Below are 26,051 nucleotides of genomic sequence, written 5' to 3' on the forward strand. Positions count from 1 at the left end.
ACAATAGTTTCCTGGCTTGAATGATAAATGATACGGTCTCCCTACTCATAATAAATATCCTTATTACTTAACTCACTTTGAGCTAGGTTTATTCTATTCAGTCAAAACATCCTAATTAATACAGGGCTGGAGAGAGGTACAGAGGCTGAGTGTGCACCTACGTGTGCACATTTATGCAGGCACATAAGCCCAAGCAGAACTATACTAAAGCTCAGAATGCAGGCTTTATAGTAATCTCTACTTAAAATTTTCATGCTTTCTCTTCTTCCCCCCTTAGTAAACATCATTATTATGGAAACAAACAGAACATGAAAGAGAAACAGTAACATTATAATCTTGAGAATTCACCTTCTCCCAAATGTGCCGTGAATCTTTAAGGGAGAGCGATGTGGGCACCCCTTCTCCCCACACTCTATATTTTTATTAATGTCTCAAATAGCAAACTCAGATCCATCCCGATGCATGTAGCTCTTTAACTTTCCCCAAAGTGATAAATCCATTGTCAGATAATGCATCTACCAGTCCTGTTCTCTCTCTCCCCTTCACGTGGCCTTCCCCAGTTACTCCATTAACTGGCTTCAATTTGCCAAGTGGCCCTCTCCCCTTCTGCTGTGATCAGCAGGGTGGGGCTGACCTGGCCACTGTCACAGAGAAATCGGAGAGGTCTGCCGATGTGGTGCGTCGAACAAGTGCCCCATTAGTTTTTCTATCATCCAGTGTGCCTTACCCATTAGTCTGGCTGATCTGACACGAGGTTTCAGGAAACCTGGCAGGCAGACACTCTACCTTAAGACAAAGGCAAGTTAGAACACTCAGTGCCTGCCCAGCCTGGAAATGGCTCTTGCAAATAACTATCTCTCTCTCTCTCTCTCTCTCTCTCACCTGATGCAAATCCAAGTATCTGAACTCAGCCTCTAACCATCCTAGGTCAGAAGCATCTGGACTTGGAGATTTAGAATCCAGAAACTTGGAAGAAACCCACAGCTGTTGCTATCACTCTCTCCAAATCAATGAAACAGGTTCTTCTCTATTCTGACAGCAGGAATATAAAAAGGCATAACATTTTGAGAGGGCAGTATGAGTGTTTGTATCGAAAGTCTTAAGAGTGTTTATACGCTTCGATTCAATAGTCCAATTTCTGTAAATTTATTCTACAGACATAAGGGGACAAAATCACGTGTGTAAAACAATGTACATCACATCATTGTGATAGAAACGATGAGTGCTCGTTGGCGGGGGATTGATGACATAACTTCTGATACCCATGCGGCGGAACACGGCACATTATTCAAACAAGTCCTGGTCAGTTGCACAGGTAAGAGGATAAACGGACACACCATTCTGGAGGATAACCTGGCAATGTGCATCAGAAGCCTTAAAGATGTTCACAGCACTTTAGAGAGTCACTAATGCTGTGCACAACGCTTCTGGCTTTCTACCTTCCAGACATGACGTAGAACTGAACTTCACGGTCATCTAGTTATCATCCGCTGAGTCGCGATCCATGTGACTGGTTCTGGTTAATGAAATGTAAAAACAAAAATGTGAGGAGTACCACCTACTGGGCTAGGGCACTGACCTGTCAGTGTAACACCCAGGAAACTCTTCTTCCCTGGTAACCATCAGTGTCTGAAATTGGCCCTGGAGTGAGAAAACATAAGTAGAACTCAGCTAGACACACAGGATGAGAGGGAAACAGGCCTTTATTGTAAGATTTTTAGAGTTTAGGGGCACCTGGGTGGCTTAGTGGGCAAAGCCTCTGCCTTTGGCTCAGGTCATGATCTCAGGGTCCTGGGATCGAGCCCCACATCAGGCTGTCTGCTCGGCAGGGAGTCTGCTTCCTCCTCTCTCTCTCTGCCTGCCTCTCTGCCTACTTGTGATCTCTGTCTGTCAAATAAATAAATAAAAGCTTAAAAAAAAAAGATTTTTAGAGTTTGTTATTCTGCATATCCTACCTATACTGACACCTCCTTTGACCTCGCATGCTCCTCTCTTGAATTATAAGGAACATAAGCACTTGCACACGTAGATATATATTTTGGAGGATATTTTGTAAACACAGATACACATTAAGGGTGGTAATCACAAAACTGCTTTAAATACACACAAACAAAATACACAGAAGTCCTACAGCACACCCCCAGCGCCAACACAACTAGGTCAGAAGGCATGGCAACATCATCCATACACTACAATATTTCCTAAGAAGACCTGGGCCCTGAAGTAGAACCAGGTCACCTTTCCAGCTTCTTCCCTCCCTTCCTCACAAGTGTCCCATCAGAGCCCCACTCAGTCCACTGACTTCATTAAGCTGACTTCATTAAGGTTTTCCTAGTCCATCAAAGATGTTCTAACAATATGAACCTCAGTTTTCTCCCAAGAACCCATGAGGGTCCACTAGATTTCCACTAGTTTCTCAAGATTCCCATGAGGAATTTATCTAATTCCTCCACGTAAGCCATCAAGGTCCACAAAACAAGGAATACAGAGAGAAGAGTCTTTATCTATCCTAAAACATACCTGCTATGTGTTCTTCCTCTGGAGCAAGGAGTCCTTACTTGCTTTCCATCTACATCACACACTCAAGCAAAGGCTCCACCTCTACAGATAAAAGCAGCTGGAAATGTAGATACTTCTCTCAACACTGAGGAAAGGGCTTTTTATTTTTTTATTTTTTTAAAGATTTTATTTATTTATTTGACAGACAGAGATAACAAGTAGGCAGAGAGGCAGGCAGGAGGCAGGAGGGAAGCAGGCTCCCCACCAAGCAGGGACCCTGAGTCGGGGCTCGAACCCAGGACCCTGGGATTGCAACCTGAGCCGAAGGCAGAGGTTTTAACCCACTGAGCCACTCAGGTGCCCCAGGAAAAGAGTTTTTAATTTCACCAATTCATCACACCATTATTACCAGGAATTATGTTGACCATGTGGGCAGCGATGAGAAATAAGGATGAAGTAGAGAGATGTGACAGGTTTCACCACCCTGATTAGAATTTGCCTTGGGGTCTTCAAGATGCCCCTTTTGGCAACAGATCTTCAAAATTTAGTGGCGCTACTGGGTATGGGTGTGCCTTCTGAGCCTTAAGAAGTAGTTGGTGAAGAGAATAAGCAGAGTGAAAAGTTCCTACGGCTCCCGAAGGGATGGTTTCTTGGCTACTAGAAGACTTTGTAAAGTCGCTGGTAGTGGCAATTGTGGCAGTGGTGGTAGTATGGGTGGTGGGGGTGACAGCATTGGTGGTAATGGGTAAACATGGTAAAAGTTACTCATCAACCCAATCCTGACCTCTCAATTCACAAGGCTGAATTAATGTGACAGTGATGGGGCATTAATATTTACTAGGATTTAATATTTTATAGCCATTCTCTCACTCTAGAAATGGATTAAAAACAGAGAGGTCAGCTGTCATCAGGGAAAACAAACAACTCAAAGCAACGAGGGAAAAGGGAAGCAATGGGGAGGGGGTGGGGCAATGAGTAGAGAGAGGGGGAACGGACAGTTCCCCCGTGAGAGTTGAGGATCTCGGAGCACCTGCCATTATAGGCTCCAAGCCTGTGAGGCAGAAGCATTACCAGAACATCTAGTCAACCATTGTTCCCGTTTATCATTTCCTAGAATATTCTGCCTCTCTTAGTTATCTAACTTATTTCTCCTCCCATGTGGGATAAGAAAGGAAGAAAATACCCCCTTTCATACCTGGAAGGCCAACAGGCAGACTGTAGGCAGAAAATCAAGTTGGGTCAAGACTAAGACCCAAATTAGTCATTGGCTGCTCTTGGGATACCTCCTCTCTGGAAGGTGAATCCAACTAAGGATCAGAGTGTTCTCCAAAGTGAAAACTTTGGATCAGAGACATGGTCTGAAAGCTGACCTGGTAGCTCTGTGAGGACAGGGACCAGGTCTATCTTGATCACCAACATTCCCCAAGACCTAGAAAAGTGCTGCAATATAGTCGGAGTTCAGTAATTTTTGTTAGATCAACAAATGAATGGACAGTCCTATGGGATGTTGTACATAGGAGTTTCCACAGTTGAGTAATTGAGGGAAGGATGCAGATCCTAACCTGTCCTTAAAGAATTACAATGTAATATCCAAGAAGACTCTGTCTAACTCTGTTTGTCACAGAAGCTTTCAAATTTATGTGAACATATGTTACATCCCAGCTTTTTGAAATCCCTTAACTCTATGTCTATGGGGCATGCTTTGGAACATGCTGGTATGTGGTATTTCAGTGTAACGGGAAGAGCATGAAATCTGGAGTCAGCCCAAACCAAGGTTCAAATCTCCACTTTACCACTCTCTCCAGCTAGGTTGTCTTGGACGACGAGCTGCTTTATCTCTCTGAGCCTCGGTGTCTTCATTTGTGAAATGTGAAGTATCACAGCATCTCCTTTATGCATCTCATGGGGTTACTGTAAGAGTCAAATTGAGATACTACACGTGGAGAGTAAACTGCTTGTACATCATGGTTGTTGCTGTTTCTAAAAGCAAGAATCATGTCAAGCTGACATTGCCCAAACCAATTTCCATTTAGTTTCACATTCTGCTAAAAATGTGCCAAGTCTGATCTCTGGAAGCTTCTTGGGATTTGAAGATAAGTTTCTACATACAGGTGAATTTTACGATCTTAGAAAATTAATATTAGAATTTCTTAAAGGCCACTTGAAACATTGTAGTAGACTCTGGTCATCCACAGTATCTTTATCCCTTTCCACCTCCCACTACTTGAAGGTTGGAAAACCAAATACTAAATTTCCAGGTGCCCTTGAAGCTAGGAAAGATATGGCCTATGAAATATAGGCAGAAATATTTAATGAGGCTTCTGGGAAAGGCTTTGATTTTCTGATTTAATACAGAGTCAGAGAAGACTAGCATAGTTATCTCCCCAGTCCCTTCCTGAATTGAGTGCAGATGTGAAGGCTGGAACACCAACAGCCATCTTATAACCTTGAGGGAAAATACAAGAAAATTCTGTAGGCATCATTCTAAAATTCTAAAATTATTGAGCCAATGCACCAGAGCCAAAAACCACCTTTCCTCAACTTCATGTTATTAAAAAAAAATTAAATCACTGTACTCAGGTTTATGCTACTTGGCAGCTGAATAAAATCCTGATAAAAGTAGTGGGGGGAAAGGGTTTGATTGGGACTTTGTCTTTAAAATCAAACTTAACGTTATGAAAATATGTTTTTATCTCGTATTAAGACAAACTGAAGTTGTAATTAAGTTGCTTTCTTCCATGTACTCGTTTTTTTTTTTTTAAGATTTTATTTATTTATTTGACAGAGAGAGATCACAAGTAGGCAAAGAAGCAAGCAGAGTGAGAGGGGGAAGCAGGCTTCCCACTGAGCAGAGAGCCCCATGCAGGGCTTGATCCCAGGACCCTGAGATCATAACCCGAGCTAAAAGCAGAGGCTTAACCCACTGAGCCACCCAGGTGCCCCCATGTACTCGTTCTTAAAACCAAGTATATATTATTGAGTTATTTGGTACACAGCATAATTCTTCTAGCCACATTACCTCCCGGCTTAACCTAGAGATGCTTTACCCCATATTGGATTTTCACAGCAAGTTGGTGAAGATGAGCTACATCAATTTTCCCAGAAATCTCTTCATCCTCTGCTCTTCCCCTCTCTCCCCTTTGCAGCTCTCATTCTGGGGTCCTCCTTGCAGACTTTAGTCTTTTTTCCCTGCCTAACTCAGCCTAAGCTCAGCTGTCAAGGGCTCGGCATAAAATGTGAGCAGCTCACCAGGCATCACGGGCATCAGCTTCATGAAGTCTCACATTACATGCAAGATACGCAGTTTTAAAATAAGGAATAGTATAAAGGACATTAGGAGAAGGAAGGGGAAAATGAAGGGGGCAGAAATCAGAGGGGGAGACCAACCATGAAAGACTATGGACTCCAGCAAACAAACTGGGAGTTTCAGAGGGGAGGGAGGTGGGGGGATGGGTCAGCTCGGTGATGGGTATTAAGGAGGGCACGGATTGCAGGGAGCACTGGGTGTTAGATGCAAACACTGAATCATGGAACGCTGCATCAGAAACTAATGATGTACTGTATGGTGACTAACATAACATAATACAGTCTTTTATAAAAAAAAAAAAAAAACACAAAAAGGAGCACCTGGGTGTCTCAGTGGGTTAAAGCCTCTGCCTTCAGCTCAGGTCATGATCCCAAGGTCCTGGGATTGAGCCTCACACTGGGCTCTCTGCTCAGCAGGGAGCCTACTGCACCCCCCCCACCAGCCTCTCTGCCTACTTGTGACCTCTGTCTGTCAAATAAATAAATAAAAATCTTAAAAAAAAAAAAACTACAAAAAAAAAAAAAAGATTTGGCAGAGGTTTTAACCCACTGAGCCACCCAGGCGCCCCTGCATTATATTTTCTTAACACTATTGGATGTTTACAACATCAGATCACTGGGGAAGAGGCTGACTGAGACACTGACTAGAGAGTGGGGACAAGACTAGCGATGAGTGAAAATTTCTGATTGGGGATCGATGTTTTAAGTAGACAATCCATTGGTGAATATTTTCATGCCCTGATGGCATTCAAACGTCTACAGCTGATGTTCACGTTGATACAGTCATAAAGGCAATAGATTGGGAGTCAGAAGACCTGTGCTCTAGTTCCACCTCTGTCCAGATTCACTGCGTAACACTGGGCAAGTCATTTGTCCCCACGGGGACTCCGTTTCCTCTATGTTAAAACGGCAGGACTGTATACATTCCAAGATCCTTCAACTTCCAAAATGTCCATCATCCTTGAAACAACTGACAATGGGTAGGGAGGGGGCAGCAAGCTTGAGTCGGAAAGCTGAGGACCTCTGCAAAGGGTGACTGGAAACCCCGTACGAGGTCCTTTGCTCAGTCTGACTCACGCTACACATTTTCTTTTTGAGGAGGTCCTGGATCTCTAAGCAGCAGAGAAACTAATTAGATTTAATAAGAGACAAGGCTGCTAAATGAAAGTACATGAGAAATATCACACTGATGGAGATTAACACATGTTCTGATCTATCCTCAGAATAAAACCAGAGCCCCTATGTATCCTGGAATCTGTGACCTTGACTGAACGAGAGAAATAAGCAGCTCGCTCATGAAATAGTAGTGAAGATGTCATCCAAGAGGAAGAACCAGGAGCACAGGTGCCATTGGAATAGACAATAAAAAGTGGTAAGAGGTCGGTCGTCAGTCTTTCCCCCCTTACTCCTCTACTTCTTGATGTTCACAAAAGCCCCTAACGAGGGAAGTTGTTCAATGGCTCCCCACCGAACCAACACATCCATCCGGCAAGGTGTTCCAAACCATCTGTGAGCTGTCCCCGGCTAGTACTTCCGCCCTGGTCACTCACTAGTGCACGGGTCTTACTTGGTACTTCAGCATCAAGACATTTAATATTTTAAGTGTTTGGGAACATTCCATTTATACTGCACTGTTTCTCACTTCCGTGACTGTATTTCTTCTTTTCTTCTCAGAATTCTCTTCCCCGCCTTCCACCCTATCATGCAGCCAAACTGTTTGCCGTTCCCTGAGCAAGTGCCTCCATCCTCCCTAGATTAGCAAATGCCATGCTCTCTTCCAGGGACACGTGATCATTTACAATACATTTGTTACCGTTAACAAAATACCCAACTAAAAAAAGCTTAAACAATAAGGAACTTAAACTACTTTGTTCAGCAGCTCAACAATGTCAAGAACATTCTTGCTCTTTCCTCACTCATTCTCTCCCGTTCCTTCTTTTCCTCCCTACTCCCCAAGACCGGGTGACCCTCTGTCATGGACATTCTTTCCACCTTTCTACTCCACCATCTTCCTGTTGACTTTTAGTCTCAGGCTTAACACTCCCTCACCTCCCCTCGGGTGCCAAAATGGCTGCCACAGCTCCAGGCATCACTACTCACACAACAGCATCCAAAGGTATTCAAAAGAGGACTTTATCTTCTCAGCTCTCTTTTCATGAAGGAGAAAAACCTTTCCCAGAAGCCCTTGCACCCCAAAAAATTTCCCTCAAACTTCACTGGCCAGCAAAGTTCTTAAACTTCCCAGGAGTAAAACTTACCAAACGTTTACCATCTGTTCCATTCCCAAATGTCACCAAATCTTCCCCTAGCCCCACCTCTGATTTTGTTTTACATTGTAGCAGCATTCACTGAGCATTACTAAGTGCTAGGCCCTCCGCTAAGTACTCTACAAACGTTATCTTATGTATCCCTTAGAACAACTCTGTGAAGTAAGCATTACTATCCCCATTCTGAAGTTGAGAAAACCAAGGTCCACAAAGGTTAAGCAGTTTGCTTGAGGATACACAGCTACAGAGGTAGAGTTAGGATTCAAATCTGAGCATGTCCAACTCCAAAGCCCGAGCTTCCAAACCTTCTGGATCCTTCTCCCTCCCGTCCCTGTTAGGTTCGTGATCAAAGGAGCGAGACTGATACAAAGCGAAGGTCAAACAAAGCTTTATTTTGCGCCAAGCATCGAGAATCAAATCTACCGTTTGGGGTGCCTCTTACAGAGACAGTGACCCCTCCCAGCCTCACAGACTAACTTTTCATAGAGCAAAGGCCATGTGGTTGAGCCTGGCCACACACAGGTGGCCAATGACATTGCAACACACAGAGAAAGCTGCACAGTCATGCTAGGTGGCCAACTGAATTACAATTCAACCCATAGTAGCTATTTGAACCAGCCTATCACCTGGGTGGCTCAGTGGGTTAAGCCGCTGCCTTCGGCTCAGGTCATGATCTCAGGGTCCTGGGATCGAGGCCCGCATCGGGCTCTCTGCTCAGCGGGGAGCCTGCTTCTCTCTCTCTCTGTCTGCCTCTCCATCTACTTATGATTTCTCTCTGTCAAATAAATAAATAAAATCTTAAAAAAAAAAAAAAAACAAAACTGGCACCCAAAAGGTGGGGCCCACACTCCTTGGTAGCTAGGGAGACAATATGCACGCTTTACTGATTGATTGTCTCCGCCGACCTGACTCATTCCTGCATTCGGGCTCTGTTACCTCCACCTGACCTGACCCGCCCTTGTATTCGGGCTCTGTTATCAGGGACTGGTTGACCACATTCTACTGGTTTCCTGGACTTGCTTTTAAGTAAGTTCCCCTGTGGGGGGATGGGGCAGCGTGAGTTTAAGATTTCCTGCATAAACAACAAAATCACTGTTGAACCCGCCGGGATGCTCTGGCTAAACAGGCCCTGACAGTCCCCCCTTGACATTCCTTTACCTCGATGGCGCCTTCTCTTTTCCACAGAGGTCTCCCCAGCGAACCGACCCTTTCCCTCTGCCCAGCAACACGTTCCAATCTTCCCTAGAACTGAAGACAGATGAGAGCCATTTCCCTTCACACTGCTGTCTCCTCCATCTATCAAACTTCTCAAAAGCCTCTTCACACTTACTGATTCCACATCCTCAGCACACATTTACTCTTGGCTTCATCTAGCATCCTCCCCCGTCTCCCCACTGACACGCTCTGCCCAAGGTTACCTGCGATAACCGATCGAACGGCTTCCCCCTCTTCCCTCCTCCTAGACCTGATTAATTAGTAGGGCAGCCGGCAGCAGCCCAGGGCTCCAGTCTGTACGGGACTCTAAAACATCACTGGAAAGGTAACAAGATGAAGAGAACAGTGTTTACCAGAACTCCTCTTAGGGATAGTACTGTGTGCGGTTGGAAAGTAAACTTTGATAAGTTACTGGGGAAGACGGTGAGGTCCGCCTCACGAGGCATGCTTGAGCAACAACAAATGCTTTCTAACTGCCCTCCTCTGAGGGTTGATGTCTTTAACAAAAGCAGAGCTTTTGTTTTCCTGAATATGAAATGCAAGCCCGGGCCTGGAGCTAACTGCTCGGGTCACCAGAGCAGAGGCCTTTGCCCCCGCGCCAGGCTCAAGATCTCCTCCAAATTAACGCCAAGCAAATATTTAAAGAACAGCAGTTTGAAGGGTGCAAAATTATGGGCCTACCCTATGGACCCACATTTCTCAGTCCAGATCTATCTGTTGAATATAATACGACTAATGGACTTCCCTCTCTCCTCCATGGTCTGGTCTGATTTCTTCTGGGCCCCAGCATCCCACTGGTTTGTCCTTTCTCCCTCTCTCCCTTCCTCTCTACGCCCTCTCCCATAAGGGAGACCATACATTGCCTATGATTAACAACTAGGGCTTCGAATTATGCAGACCTAGGTTTAAGCTCTAGTTTGGCCATTTCCCACATGTGTGACCTCAGGCAAGTTAGTGAGCCTTTCCAGGCTTCGATTTCCTTCTCTGTCAAAACAGTATCTACTTCGGGGCACCCAGGACGCTCCAGTCCATTAAGCATCTGCATTTGGCTCAGGTCATGATCCCAGGGTCCTGGGATGAAGCCCCATCCCTCTCCTGCTCCCGCTGCTTATGCATGCTCTCTCCCTTTCTCTGTGTCAAATAAATAAATAAAATCTTAAAAACTAGTATCTGCCTCATGCAGCTATCTTGAGCATTGAGATAATACAAGGAATCCTCTTGACACAGGGCCTAGCACAGCAGGGTTTGAGAAGAGGGAGACTCTGATGATGAAGAATGATGGCAACAGTGTGAAAAGGGAAATCTGCCCGACTCGCAGCAACAATAACCACCAACATTTACAGAGAGCCGCTATATGCTGGACACTTGCCTAAGTACTACATATGCAGTCAGTCATTGAATTATCACAACAACTCTGTGAACCAGACACATCATTATGTCCACTTAACATATGAAGAAACAGAAGTGCAGAGAGGTGAAGTGACTTGATCCAAGATACAAAGCCAGCAGGGGGCAGAAACAGAATTTGAACTCAGGCCCACGAGCCTCAGGCACTCAGTAGAATTTTAGGAGCTACCTAAACCCCGTGCTCAGGGAATCATCGTGGTATGTGTGTGTCTGTGTCTTTGTGTGTCTGTGCATGTGATTATGCATGTATAATGTGTATGACTGTGGGGTTGTATGTATGACTATACACATATGTTAGCCTGTGAGTACATGTGTATGTGCCCATGCTCACATTGTATAGGGTAGAGGGAAAGAAATTTACATTCTGGATCCCAATTTGCATTCTCTTTGCATATGGGCACGAAGCTTTTGGTTGCAAAAATTCTTGCTTGTTTGTTTTCCCTAGAACTTCTCTCCTTCTTCTCAAGCGTGATCCCCATTTGTGGTCCAGGGAATGATGAAAAAACCTCCATTGGCAAAGCGGAGCCTGTCTCTTCCGGGCATATAAAAGCAACTACAAAAATCACTTAAACCTTTCCTACTGATAAATTATAGGGAGATTTCCTCAGTAAAGAAGACAAGTGAATGATACAGTATTTCCTTCCAACGCACTCTCCACCTTCCCTCTGTATATTTCTACGACATTATTGGAAGAATAGCTCCGTGAGAGACAGGTTCTCCAGCCAGCCTGCCAGTGTCCCCCGCCACCTCCCCCAGACTTGGTGTCTTCCTCACAATGGCTTGACAGCTTTGTCCCCGCTCCCGGATCGAGATGTCTTCATCTGGAAATGACCGGCTCTGTCATCGGCAAGACCTACCTGCCGCATCTCTGTCTCCTCTCTCTTCTGTGTCTCACCTGGGGATTTTCCCTTTCGCTGCTGTTTCCAATTCTGTCCCTCCTCCTGCTGTTCCTTTCTTCACCCCCCCCCCGTCTTCGCTCATAAAATTAAGGAGCAGGAGTCCTTAACAGGCAGGAAATTGATGTTAAATTCAGCCGTGCCATTTGCTACCTATGTGACCTTGAACAACTGTTGAACCCCCGAGAACCTCAGGTTCTTCATCTGAAAAAGGAGGGTGACAGCAAGGATTCAATGCAATGTGTAAGTATGGGGCTTAGAACAGGGTAAGCACTAAATACGTATCAGAAGGACCTAGGAAATTCATGATGAATCTCCGAGGGGATGAGAAAAATTTCCCCACTGAGTAGTTACTCATCTGTTAAGAACAGGCTTAGCTCTGATGGTAGCCCTGATTCTTGTTCTCTGGTCAAGAATAAATCAGTCTGATATCAAACCAGGTTCAAATGTGAGCTCTACAACATACCAGCTTCATGAGTACAGGAGAGACTGAAACTCTCCAGATATCAACTCTGTCAGCTGTCGGATGACAACAGTAATATTCCCCACCTCTCAGAGAGATACAGGAATCAGTTTAAAGCCCTGAGCTCAGAGTCTGATGCAGAGCATGTGCTCGTAAGGAGTGATTGTTAAGCGTGGGGGCATGGCCAAGGGCCTCCCCTTACCCATTTTTAACCCTCTTCACTCCCCATTCACGCACAAAACTAGAAAAGTTCATAAGAGCGTCTATCCGATGCTATATCTGCCATTTGTTGCTGCCTGACAAAACATCCCAACCTGAGTGGCCAAAACCACTGGCAACACCAGAGGATACCACAAATACTGTAGTCAAATTCAACCACTCACTCACAACTGTAAAAATTCCTTAGGCAGGGCGCCTGGGTGGCTCAGTTGGTTGAGCGGCTGCCTTCGGCTCAGGTCACGATCCCAGATTTCCAGGATCGAGTCCCGCCTCGGGCTCCCAGCTCCTTGGGGAGTCTGCTTCTCCCTCTGACCTTCTCCTCGCTCATGCTCTCTCTCACTCATTCTCTCTCAAATAAATAAATAAATAAAATCTTTAAAAAAAAATTCCTTAGGCAATAAGCTTCTATGTGATGTGATCGATGTGAGCCCACACCTTCACGGATAGCTGACTGGCTTTGGTTTAATCACATGGCCTCAAAGCAACCATCCCAAGTCCTAGTGCATGAGGAGGAGCTGAACCAAACAGATTCTCTCTCACAGGAACATGAACTAAGAAACAGGAGGATCCATCTGTTCACGGGAATGGAAGGTGAAAGTTCATAAGTCAGAGTGGGAAGGGAAGCCGCCTTAGAAGTCTTGTGCCAGCTGGTATTTTGGTAAGCAGAAACTGAGTTACAGATGAGGCAGATCTGCGGAAAGGAGAGTAGAACAGTCTCGGAGTAAAGATAAAGACCATGAGTTAGCAAAGGAAAAGAGGTCATTAGAGCTGTTTTAGACTCTGGTAACTTTCCATTCTAGTTCCATTCACTTTATGATCAAACCACTTTTATTCTCAGAGTGGGAATGCCAAATGATATGAGAATTCTATTTTTTTTAAATTTTTTGAGGACCCTCCATACTGTTTTCCATGGTAGCTGTACCACTTTACACTCCCATCAACCCACAAGGGTTCCCTTTTCTCCACATTCTCATGAATACCTGGTACCTTTTGTCTTTTTGAAAGTAGCCATCCTGATGGGCGTGAGGTGTTATGTCATTGTGATTTTGTTTTGCATCTCCTGGTGATTCGTGATGCTGAGAATCTTTTAATATTCTGGTTGGTCATTTATCTGTCTTCCTTGGAGAAATGTCTATTTAAATCCTTTGCCCGTCTTTCAGTCAAGGTTTTTGTTTTGGTTTTTTCTTTTTTTTGGTATTGTGGGGTTTTGTTTTGTTTTGTTTTTTGCTGGGGGTTGCTATGGATAAAGAAAATGTTATATATATATATGTTATATATATATAAATATATATATATAAATGTTATATATATAAAATGGAGTATTACTCAGCCTTTCAAAAGAAGGAAATCTTGCCATATGCAAGAACATGGAAAGCCCAAAGGACATTACGCTATGTGAAATAAGTAAGTCACAGAAGGACAAATACTGCATGATTTCACTTCCATGAAGTATGAAAATAGTCAAACTAATAGAAACAAAGAATTGAACAGTGGTTGCCAGGGCCCAGTGGGGAGAAGAAAATGAGGAGTTGCTGTTCAGTGAGGATAAAGCTTCAGTAATACAAGATGGGAACGGGCTCTAGAAATCCACTATACAGCCCTGTGCCTACAGGGAACAATGCTGTAGTGTGCACGTAACTCCTTGGGAGAATATCTCTCATGTCAAGAGTTCTTACCACAATTTTGTTAAAGTCTTTATTTACACTGGCCTATGTTCCCTCCCGTTCTCCCACTGCCTAATCTCACTAATACATGTAGGAAGTTTTCACCCATTTCAGAGATAAGGAAACTGAGGCTCAGAGAGGTAGTCAACTTACCTGAGGTGACACGACCTCTGAACAGAGGAGCCTGGAGTGACAGCTTCTGGGACACCCAAGTACTTTCCTTCCATATCTTTTTGAAACGTCATCCCTCCAACCTTTCCCTTTCGTTAGCCCTACCCTCTCCAACACTTGTTCCTTGGAGGCTGTCATGAAGATATTTCTGCAATAACCCTGCCCTTGAAAGATGACTTTGCCTTGGGATTCCATCTTCCTGATGGAATTCGTTGATTCCACTTCTTGCTCGAGCTGAGTTCATTGCTAAGACTGTGGGGGGAACCACCAGCTCCTCAGTTCAGCCAGCAGGACCCCCGTCCTTAACAATGCAACTTTCTGACAAAGTATGATAGATGGTCTCAGACAAAACATTCCTAGCAGAGGATTGGAAAGGAAAAATAATTAAAAGCAGAATGGAAGGGGGAGGCAGAGATTTCTTTCCATTGATTTCTTTGTCAATGAGAAGTCTTTAAAAATCACTTTTTAGCTGTAGCCCATAGATGTGTGAGCTGTTATGCTGAGAGGGAGAGAGGGGAAAAAAAAAAAATCAAACTCTGAACCAGATCAAACTGTGATCTTTCATTGTCCTGAACAGGTAGCCATCTTGGTAAAGAGCAAATTAGAAATTCAAACAAAAGAAAGAAGGAATGCTTGGGCAGGCTTGGCTTTGGGTGAAATTGGGAAAAGTCTGATCACAGAACCATGCAGGGCCCACCTTCTCCCTGTGATCTCCACCTGAGGCAGAATCTACTTTGAGCTAGGTGAGGAGAGGAGGAACTTGGCTTTGCCTCCCTCTCAGCTTCCCCTTCTGCTTCCTGTAGACCTCCTGTCACGTGTCCCATCCACTCCAGGCATGACCTGTCCCTTCAATGTTCTCCAGTGCTGGTTACAGGCCCCAAGGAGGGGCTGGTGGTTAAACCAACTGTTAGTTAGCTCATGAGGAAATCTAAATTGTAGATACCTCCTCCCTGCCAATCCAGGGATAGACGAGATTTGAAAAAGGGATTTCTTCACGACACACTCTCTGATAAAGGAATAGTGGGCAGTGTGTTGACCGGGGAATGTGGTGAATGCCACGAGGTGCCAAGATCCCCCTTCAGAAATGAAGGATGTAATAGCTCAACTCCTGAAATGCTTTTAGGAGAGCACTGTGCCATCAGCCCCTTTCAGGGATTGCCTCAGCCGGGGAGAGCTACCTCATCTGAGGTCAGCCCCAAGGTCATGCCGCCTTTCCCAGGCAGCCGGCACCCAATTACTAATAGCAGGCATGCAGACCCAGCCTTCTTGCTCAGACAACTTCAGAGACAAGTTGGGAAGATCATCTGCTCTCCAGAACTCTCTAAGGTTGGCTGAGGTTTCTGTTGAGAGCTAATTGTAGCTCGACTTCCTCTTCTTTTCAATTCTGCTTCCTTCTCTTCCCTCCAAGGTACTGATCCCAAGAGTTCTCTGGAACAAACCTTCCGGATGCCAGTCCCCACCTCAAAGTCCGCTTGCCCAAGGAACCCGACCAATGACAGTGCAGCAGGAGAAGGGCCTTCCTGGCAGAGCTCACATGTCACATAGCTCTGGGGTACCGCGTTTCCAGTCGTACCATTTAGAAAGGGTATTCCCTAGAGTTCAGCAACCCTAAGGCCCAGCTTCCTGTCAGTGCCTCAAATCATGTCACCCCATCACAAGCATGAATTCACCTGCACCCAGCTAGCCACTCACCCAGCCTCTACGACCAGCTCTTGCAGGTATCTGAGTCTTTCACTGTGGCCTGTGTCTGCCACTCGGAGCTTTGCAATGTCCTTTCTCTGCACCGCTCCCTGACCTGCCCAACCTGACACTTCTCCCTCACCTAGCTTTCCTCAAAATGTGCGCGGCCCGTGTTTGCCGCTATGTGGTATGGGCAAAATCTACCCTTCTGAGCCTCCACTTGCTCACTGTTGATGTGGCACAGACTGCTGACTGGCCCCCAATCAATATCCATCATTCCCTCCACCCCTTCCCAGAGGATATGCCACCCACCTAGATGCTTCCCAGCCTGCCTTGCAGCTAATGACATGTGACCACATTCTGATCAATGAAATATAAGTAGAGAGACTGCATGGTATGTGGAAGCTCCACGTTGCACCCCTAAAAGCAAGCAATTTTCCCTCTACGTTCTTTTTCTCTTTTCTGCTAAGAAGTTATAAGTGAACAGCTGCGTTGAATCCAGTAACAGAAGCCAGCTTTAAACCACCAAACTCCACCAGTACATAAGGGAGAGATAAGCTTCTGTCTCACTTAGGCCACCCCACATGGGGGCCTCTTAGATACAGCATTTTAGCCTGTAACATAACGAATACACGTGAAATGAAGGTAACAACTTTTCTCTCACAGGCTTCCAAACATCTAGCCACCCTCAATGAGCTTTCCTCATCCTGTTTCTGTTGAATCTCATCTCTAGAATGAGGGCTTTCAAAAGACTGATCTCCAGGCACCTGGATGGCATAGCTGGTTAAGTGTCTGACTCTTGGTTTCAGCTCAGGTCACTATCTCTGGGGTCTTGAGATCGAGCCTTGCATTGGGCTCCATGCTTGGTGCAGGGTTGCCTTGGGACTCTCTCTTCCTCTCCCTCTGCTGCTCCCCACTGCCTCTCTCTTTCTCAAATAAATAAATGAATTTCTAAAAGACTGATCTTAAGAAACACAGAACAGCACAAGCAAAGATCCTGGGTTCAGGGCCCAGACAAGCCGGAGTTCACCCCACAAACTAACATAGGACCAAGGCCCTTTATCCTCTCTTTGCTTTGTTTCTTTTACAGGAAAAGGAGGATAAGAATCGTAGTTGCCTCGCAGGGTAGTTGTGAAAGTCAAATGAGAAAGCATATGTAACACGCTTACATAAATGTATGCTATACCGTAGATGCAAAAATAGACTTTCAACCAAGGACAGCTATTATTACCCGAGAGGCCACTTTGCCCAGGGAAGATGAGCGTGTGCTCTGCAACCAGGCAGTCTGGATCTGAATCCAAGCTCCCCTACTTGCAATATTTATAAACTTAGGTGGGTTACAAAATCTCTCTGGGTCTTAATTTGCACTTCTATGAACTAGGGATTATAATATTATCTACCTCATAGGCTCATCACAAGGATGAAATAAATTGATAATTTTAAGTCCTAGTAGAGAGGCACCTGGGTGGCTCATTCTGTTAAACATCTGCCTTCAGCTCGAGTCATGATTCTGGATCCTGGGATCGAGTCCCACGTCAGGCTCCCTGCTCGGTGGGGAGTCTGCTTCTCCCTCTCTCAATGCCCCTCCCCACTGCCCATGCATGCACACGCTCTCTCTCTCTCTCTCTCAAATAAATCTTAAAAAAAAAAAAGGTCCAAGTAGAATGCCTAGCAGGCGGTGAATGTTCAAGAATTCTACCTATTGATTACCATTATCAAAGACTTCTTCCAGGGCTGATATATTAGGACTCTCCTCAAAAAACTAAAAAGCGGGCGCCTGGGTGGCTCAGTGGGTTAAGCCGCTGCCTTCGGCTCAGGTCATGATCTCAGGGTCCTGGGATCGAGTCCCGCATCGGGTTCTCTGCTCCGCGGGGAGCCTGCTTCCTCCTCTCTCTCTCTCTCTGCCTGCCTCTCTGCCTACTTGTGATCTCTCTGTGTCAAATGAATAAATAAAATCTTTAAAAAAAAAAAAACTAAAAAGCAATGAAAGTCTTCACAAAGGGATACTGCACACTCCAATGCTCTATGAAGATGAGATTTGCCCTTGCTGACCTACTGCTAGCTGAAATTCTCATTATTAGAACCACATCTTCAAATTGTGGTGTGTTTTCATAAAATTCCTAGCCCCAAACCAAAATATATTAACAGAAAATGAGACTACTTGGCTTGTTTTATAATTCAGCAGAAATACACTGGTCATTTATCCACTTAAACGTTTTCTAAGAAGCTATAAGCACAGTTTAAGACTCTTAAGGTATAAAAACATAATAGAAATCAGTTTCCCCAGAAACTGTCTCCGATTATAAGTAAAAAAGATAATGGAAGACACCATTCATTCCCTCAGCAATTATTTATTTCTCTCTATCTTGGTAACGAAACCAAATTACATTTGGAAAAATCAAGTGCCAACTCCAGGCAGTGGGTCGTCATTGGTCTAAGTTGATCGTGACAATCTTGTTCCCTCTTCCTATATCTCTGGCAGCTAAGGATGGTAATCTGACCCAGGTACAGGGAACAAAGGGAAGCAAAAGCTATTGAGGGAGAAGTCCTGAGAAGGCATCTGCTTTCTCATTTGGAGGAGACAGAAGCAGCTGGTGTGGTGACTCTGCCTTTTCCCCTGCCCACCTTCTTCCTGTCTTGAACATACATGTGATGTCTGAAACTAAAGCAGCTACCGCACGATCTTAAGATAACTAACATAAAGGAAAGGCTGAAGAAAGACTATGTACAGTGGTCCTGACATTCCTAAGCCACTCACTGGACCAACACCCGTAACCATTGATTTTCTGACCCCTTGTTTAAAGCGACAAGAGATGAGTTTCACTTGCTGCTAACTAATTCCTCACTAGACGGTCCCTCCCCAGAATATGGCGCAGTGGCGGGCAGGTCCAGATAGCAGTTTCCAAGTCATGGAGCTATGTTCTTGTATCCAAGTTGCAGAGATGATACCAAGGATGTGAAGAGGATGTTAAAACGAAACCATTCCTACTTCATTATTTTACCTGTGACAATCATCTAATTCAACCCAGTCTTTGGTGAATTTCCCAAGTACAGATACAAGCAAGTTATTGATAATCCTAAACGGGCACAATTCACCTAACAGCATACAGAATATATGATCCTTGCCCTCCAATAACAGCTCTGCTCAATTTGGGCAGTCACCTTCCCCAGCCCACAACACTTCTCCTTTCCCATCATTTCTCTTCTAGCACACAGCAATTCTGTCCCAAAGGCTTCCGGTGGCTTTTCAACTCTGCAATCACCCAGCAGTTGGTAAGACCTATTAATATTTCAGTTCATTTTTCAATTGCAGGGCCATGATACTCATTGAACGCAGACCATCTATTCATCTACCACAAAACACACCCAAGTGTCTCAAAATGCCCTTCTGGTTACAAATGAGATAGTTACAAAATACTCTTCAGGACCTCAGACAGCACCTTTCCAGCAACCTTCCAGGTCAACGTAAGGTGAATTTCTCCAGGACACCCTCCACAATCCAAGGAATACACTGCCTCTTCTTGGCATCATTAACCAGGAAAAACAAACACAAAACAAAACACTGGATAGAGTAAGACAGCCATTTCTTTAACCCAAAATATGGCCATCCTCCGGACAATGACCCTTACGATGGATAAGAATAAATGCAGCTAAAATATTTGGAGTAGATACTATGTTTCAGGTACTGGGGTAAGTGCCTTAGATACACTATTTACTTTTATTATTTCATGGAGATCCATACAGCTAAAGTGACCATATATTCTGGCTTACATGGGACCATCCTGATTCACACTTGCTATAATGGCCTCATACCTTTTTCACCCACAGAAGAATGCTATTTTACAGTTATAAAATACAGAAGTCACGGGGATGCCATGTACAGCTTGGGGAATACAGTCAATAGTATTGTATTCACTTTGTATCATGACAGACAGTAACTAGACATCACAGTGTTTAGTTCACAATATATAATAAATGTCAAATCATTATGTTGTATATACGAAACTGATAGAACATGGTATGTCAATTTTACCTCAAAAAATACCTTTTTAGATGTCAAATTACACAGTCATTAGGTAGGGTCAGACCACCTGGGTTAAATTCCAGTACTTCCATTAAAAGCTTTGCACTACTTGGCTCAGTTTCATCGCATAAAAGGAGACTCATAATAGAAGTATCTCTCACTAGGGGTGCCTGGGTGGCTCAGTGGGTTAAAGCCTCTGCCTTCAGCTCAGGTCATGGTCCCAGGGTCCTGGGATCAAGCCCCACATCAGGCTCTCTGCTCAGCAGGGAGCCTGCTTCCCTTCCTCTCTACTTGTGATCTCTGTCAAATAAATAAATAAAATCTTAAAAAAAAGAAGTATCTCACTATCTAAATTATTTTAATCCAAATTCAAAAACATACCACATATAATGTATAGCATAATTAGTTCTCAACATATAGCAAATGTCAAATCACTATGTTGTACATATGAAACTGATAGAACATGGTATGTCAATTATACCTCAAAAAAATGCCTTTTTAGATGTTAAATTACATGGTCATCTTAGGTAGGATCAGACCACCTGGGTTAAATTCCAGTACTTCCATTAAGAGTTTTGCAGTACGTGGCTCAGTTTCATCACATAAAATGAGATTCAGAATAGAAGTATTTCTCACTATCTAAATTATTTTAATCCAAATTCAAAAACATACCACATAGTAAAATATATCAGTAGGAATTCATAGGATTGTGTGAGGGGATGGGGAGACATAGATATTTAAGGTCCATATAAGCTAAGTAGACTAACGACCTGAAGCAAGTGTTCTATAATGTGGTAGCTTCTTACCTCTGTTTTTCCATCTGTAAAATGGCAACAACATCCTACATTTTAAGCACCTATCTGGGGTTCAGTGAATAGTTAGGGCTATTATCTTAATCTTGGGATACAGCTTCTTCTGGGATGGAAGGCATCAAGTGGCCTAGAGATACACAGTATCATCGAGGGTTCGCTTAACAGGTCTCTTCCATCCTGTCCTCTTCCTTTGGAAGGAAACATCAATTCTGACACATGACATCTGTCCCATGTGAGCAATGCAGAGCCAGAAGAACGTGAGATGACTCAAGGCCCACCCGCCACGGGTTGATGGATGGCAAACCAGTGAACTGCTGAGACTGGCTCATACACCCATCTGCCACGTGCCGGGAAAGAAGCTGGGGCTTCTAGCGCAGCCATTGATGTCTGTCCGGGCATTCAGGACTGCTGTCCCTGTTCCTAAGCAATTGTCTGAAGTTCCCCAGTTCTACCTCTATTGCCCCCTCCTCGGTCTTTAATCACCTGTAGCGAGGAAACCATTTTATTGATGGCCACTTTCCCCAAGGTGGGGTCACAGATATCAAATCACACAAAGATGGAAAATCTACATAGAACCAGATCGCTTTAAAAGTCTGATGCAGTGGGTGCCTGGTTGGCTCAGTGGGTTAAGCGCCTGCCTTCAGCTCAGGTCATGATCCCAGAGTCCTGGGACTGAGCCCCATGTGGGGCTCCCTGCTCAGTGCAGAGTCTACTTCTCTCTCTCTTTTCACCCTTTCCCCCCTAGTGCCCTCTTTCTCACTCTCTCTCAAATAAATAAAATTTTTTAAAAAAAAACTATAAAAGTCTGACGCACTCAATTTACAGATCAAGAAATTGAGATTCAGTAAGAGAAGAGACTTGCCCAATGTAATATGCAAAGTATTCTAGCATTAAAATGGGTTGGGGGCAGGATGCTAGAGTCCAATTACCTGGCTTCAGCTGTTACTTCCACCACATTCAAGTTACATTGACTCTCCGTACCTCAGTTTTCTGAGCTATAAAATGGGACTGATCACAGCACCTACCTCCTTTACCTGGGTGAGTATTAAATGAGACAGTGCACATAAATCCACTAGCACAGTTTCCTAGGGCTTAGAATTCACATTAGATATGGTTGCTTTTTATTATTTTTAATATTGATGGAGCTGGTATAGAATTCAACATCTCTTAGTAAAAAAAACAAAACAAGAACAACAACAACAAAAACTGAACTTGTTAGAATCTGGGTGCATCCTCATAAAAAAGGAACTTTGAAGGTTTTAGATTTTTTAGTGTTTCTCCTTTATAGCATTTAATGTTCTCAAGGTTAATAAACTTGACCGGTATTTCTTTTTTCTAAGATTTATTTATTTATTTTAGAGACAGCACATGTAAGCAGGGGAAGGGGCAGATGGAGAGGGAGAAACAGACTCCCCGCTGAGCTGGATTGGAGGCTCCATCCCAGGACCCCATGATCATGACCTGTGCCGAAACCAAGAATGGGATGCTTAACCAACTGAGCCACCTAGGTGCCCCTTAACCAGTATTTCTTAAACTGTATTCCTCAAAAGAGTAGTTTTCTTCAAAGCTAGGAATTCCTCAAAATTCCTAGTTTGGTGGTCATATAAGTTTAAGAAATACTGGACCTTCGGTTTCCTCCTCCCCTGGAGATTCATAATGCATATGAACATATGAAAGATCTAAGAAGTCCTGCAGGAAAGAAGTTTCAAATGATTTTATTTAAACTATTATTTCCCAAATGTACTTGATCCTAAAATCCTTCCGAATATCCCCACTAACACTTGCTATCACACAAATTCTTCAGGAATTGCAAAATTCTGAATTAGATCAAAGCTTCTTAGGGCTCCTGGGGATGATCTCAGGGTCCTGGGATCGAGCCCCACATCGGGCTCTCTGCTCAGTGGGGAGCCTCCTTCCCCCTCTCTCTGTCTGTGCCTGCCTCTCTGCCTACTTGTGATCTCTGTCAAATAAATAAATAAAATCTTTTAAAAAAATAAGGAAGAAAATAAAAACTTTTAAAAAGTTTCTTTTTTTATAAGATTTTTTTTTTTAATTTGACAGACAGAGATCCCAGAGAGGCAGGCAGAGAGAGAGAGAGGGAAGCAGGCTCTCCGCTGAGCAGAGAGCCGGATGTGGGACTCGATCCCAGGACCCTGAGATCATCACCTGAGTCGAAGACAGAGGCTTAACCCACTGAGCCACCCAGGCGCCCTCCCCCGCCCCAAAAGTTTCTTAAAGTCTCTCACTCAAAATCAGAAGCCCAAGCCATAACACCTGACATTCCATAGCTTCCTAGCTCAAAACAAAACCAAAATTAAACCAAAAAAAAAAAAAAAAGAAGAAGAAGAAGAAGAAAAACCAACTTTCTAGCAAATAACCTATACTAGACAATTTCTCGTAAGTCTAAGACTCCCTCAGGGCACTGAGTCTTGACAATGATGTTTATAGAACCTTGCTAAGCCATCCTTTAGCCACAGGTGATTGGACCAGAGGTGGACACCTGACTGAGGAGGAACCAATCAGATCCTCTCCAGAGAGAGTCTCATGTCAGGAAAGTTAAAGACCCCCAACTCCTACTGCTAGAGAACCAGCAGCTATTCTAATAGCTTCTTTCCCCACTCACCCCTTAGAGTCGTAGGTATGATGACCAGCATCTCCAGCCTGCATTCTACTCCTCCCTTCCCACAATTAATTTGAGTCTTGTTGGCCCTAATTGGCCCCACATAGGCCACTACACTTCTGTAGCCAAGACTGACAAAACCCATCTGAATTTCACAGGACCTAGAATAAAGAAGGAGGAGTTTCCCACAGGTTCTGCAACCAGAAGACAAGGGGAATAAGTGATGAGCAGAAATTAAAAAAAAAAAAAAAAAAAGAGGTCCCCCATACACAGGGCTACATTATGACTTTTAAAGGTCTTAGGCACTTTTGTGTTCATGAATTCCTTCCTCCAAAAAATATATAGATTTGAAACCATATTTTATGACTGTGTTGGCATAAAGACAGATATAACCCTGGCTGGATGATACTCGTGTTTTTCGTCTGACTTTAAAATAAATTAAAACATTTTTGTGGGCGCTCGGTACTGCACCTACTGTGTCAATGGACGAATCAGCCCTGACCACACCTGCTCTCAGAAGAAACCCGTTTCAGCAGAAACTTGTGCCCATGGATGAGCAAGCATTCATCCTGTGTCTGCCTTTCACACCATCCTCCAAGCTCAACCTGAGCTCGTGAGGAGAGGCAGCCAATTTTACTGAAAAACCAACCTGGAGAAATGATGGCTTCCTCATCAGTATAATCTTCCCGCGAAAAGGTTTATCTGCCACAGTGCCTTAATCTGCTTCCAAAGTTCACGTTCATGAACTGCCCGGTCTCAGAAAGGGGCGGACGGCTCCCTTCACAAATCTCTCACTTGCCATAACTGACATTCTTATACTCGTGGCTATTACTGTTAGGATGACATGAAGTCAGTGACCTTTTATTTTCTTCCCCCAAAGTCTGAAGAGAGATGAACCAAGAGGATATTTTCATGGAAAGGAAACCAAAGAATGGAACAAGGTGGAAAAATCCTAAGTGATCTGGAATCAGAAGTCCTGAAAGGGATTTTCTGAGGTTGCTGGAATATCTCTGTCCCTAATTAATTTACCCTAAAGTATTCTGAGCACCATGATGTGGTGCACGCATCCCCCTCTTGCTTAATGCTCATGGGTTTTGCCATATTTGTGTATCAGCTGTAATATGGTTAAGGTTTTCTTTAAACCAACTCATTTTTCCCCACATAACTTCATTGTGAACAATACCATCTTAGAGACCGAAAGTTTGATGAACCAGTTATATTGCTCCTGATATATTTCATTAAATATTGACCATTCAAATAAAAAAATACTTATAGATGTACCTCCTAAGACCTTCATGAGTACCCCCAATGACATGTATACGCCTGGTAGGATACCTGTCCTTAATTAGCCTTTAACAAGTCACTTACCGGGGCACCTGGTATTTCAGTCAGTTAAGCGTCTGCCCTCCGCCTGGGGTGTGATGTTGGAGTTCCAGGATTGAGCCCCAGGTCGGGCTCCCTGCTCAGCGGGGAGTCTGCTTCTCCTTCTCCCATTGCTTGTGCTCTTGCTCGCCCATTCTCTCAAATAAATAAATAAAATCTTAAAAAGAAAGAAAAAAGAAAAAAAACCCATAAATCACTTACCCACTCTGATCTTCAGTTTCCAGGCCCAGCTGACCTCTAGAGGTCTATGATTCTGCAGTTCCAGAGAGGGGGTTTAGGAAGCTGAATTTTGCGTGATTGTGTTCCATTCCTCCCCCACCCCCACCTTTACTAGCTTTTAATTTTTTTGACTATTAATCTTAAAATGAGGAAAAAACCTATATAATCTTAGAAAATAAAACATATCTCACTTAGGAGAGTGGAGCAAGATGGTGGAGCAGTAGGAGACCTAAATACCACTGGGGCCCAGGAGTTCAGCTACAGAGTAATCAAAGCATTCTGAACACCTACAAACTGAACAGGAGATCAAAGAGAAGAAAAGCAGCAATTCTAGGAGCAGAAAAGTCTGCTCCTAGACCCACAGAACATTTGGAGAAGTGAATCCGAGTTGATGGGAAGGGAGACCCCGGGCGGGGGGGCTGGCTGCTAGAAAGTGATAGAGCAGCAGAGAACAAAATCAGAACTTTTAGAGGTCTCCTCCACTGAGGGACGTCACTCCAGAGGCTAAGTTGTAGGGGGGCAGTGGAGACCTTGCAGGGACAGTGTGGTCTCAAGACCCATGGGGTCTCAGAAAGACCAGGGGTGCCTGAGTGTGGCAGAGGCCCCAGGTATTGGAGCGGGGAAGCCAGCTACAGAGATGGAGCTGAGGACAGGGCTCTCAGTTCGGGGTTACCGTAAACCATGATCTAAGTCACAGTTGGGCCACTGATCTTCGAGCAGGGACCCCATAAGTGGCAGATCCAGGGAAGCCCCCTCCTTCCTCCTGCAGAAGGAGCAGCACAGGAGCATGCTGCAGGAATCTGCTAGGTTTGGAGAGTCCAAACGGGGCCATGTGCCAGAGATAGAAATGCTCAGTCACAGGCCGGGTGAGCTCGGAGTGCAGCTGGAGACCAGGGAGATCAGAGGGATTGACTGCTTTCCTCTGAGGGTGCACTGTGGAGTGGGCCCCAATCTCTCAGCTCCTATGGGGCCTGAGAGGTCACCATTTTCATTCTCCTCCAAAGCTCTACGGAAAGCTTTCAGGGAACGAAAGCTCCCAAGAACCTGAGTAGATTACTTAGCCTGGCCCCTGACAAGGGCAGTGTAATTCCACCTCCAGCAAAGACAATTGAGAATCATTGCCAACAGGCTCCTCCCGCAGATCAGCAAGAACACCAGCCAAGACCAAGTTAACTGATCAATGAGAACTGCAAAACTTCAGAGCTA

General features: G+C 44.4%; 1 long non-coding RNA gene across 1 annotated transcript; it reads right to left on the reverse strand.

Moving 5' to 3' along the window:
• Positions 1-1,122: 1,122 nt before the first annotated feature.
• Positions 1,123-24,750, reverse strand: LOC116571379. Its single transcript, XR_004277868.1, has 2 exons — positions 24,612-24,750; positions 1,123-1,516 (listed from the first exon to the last, which is right to left on the reverse strand). It is a non-coding gene; the product is annotated as an uncharacterized LOC116571379 (long non-coding RNA).
• Between the last annotated feature and the right edge of the window lie 1,301 nt (positions 24,751-26,051).

Source organism: Mustela erminea, chromosome 13, assembly GCF_009829155.1.
Source record: "Mustela erminea isolate mMusErm1 chromosome 13, mMusErm1.Pri, whole genome shotgun sequence".
Lineage (NCBI taxonomy): Eukaryota > Metazoa > Chordata > Mammalia > Carnivora > Mustelidae > Mustela > Mustela erminea.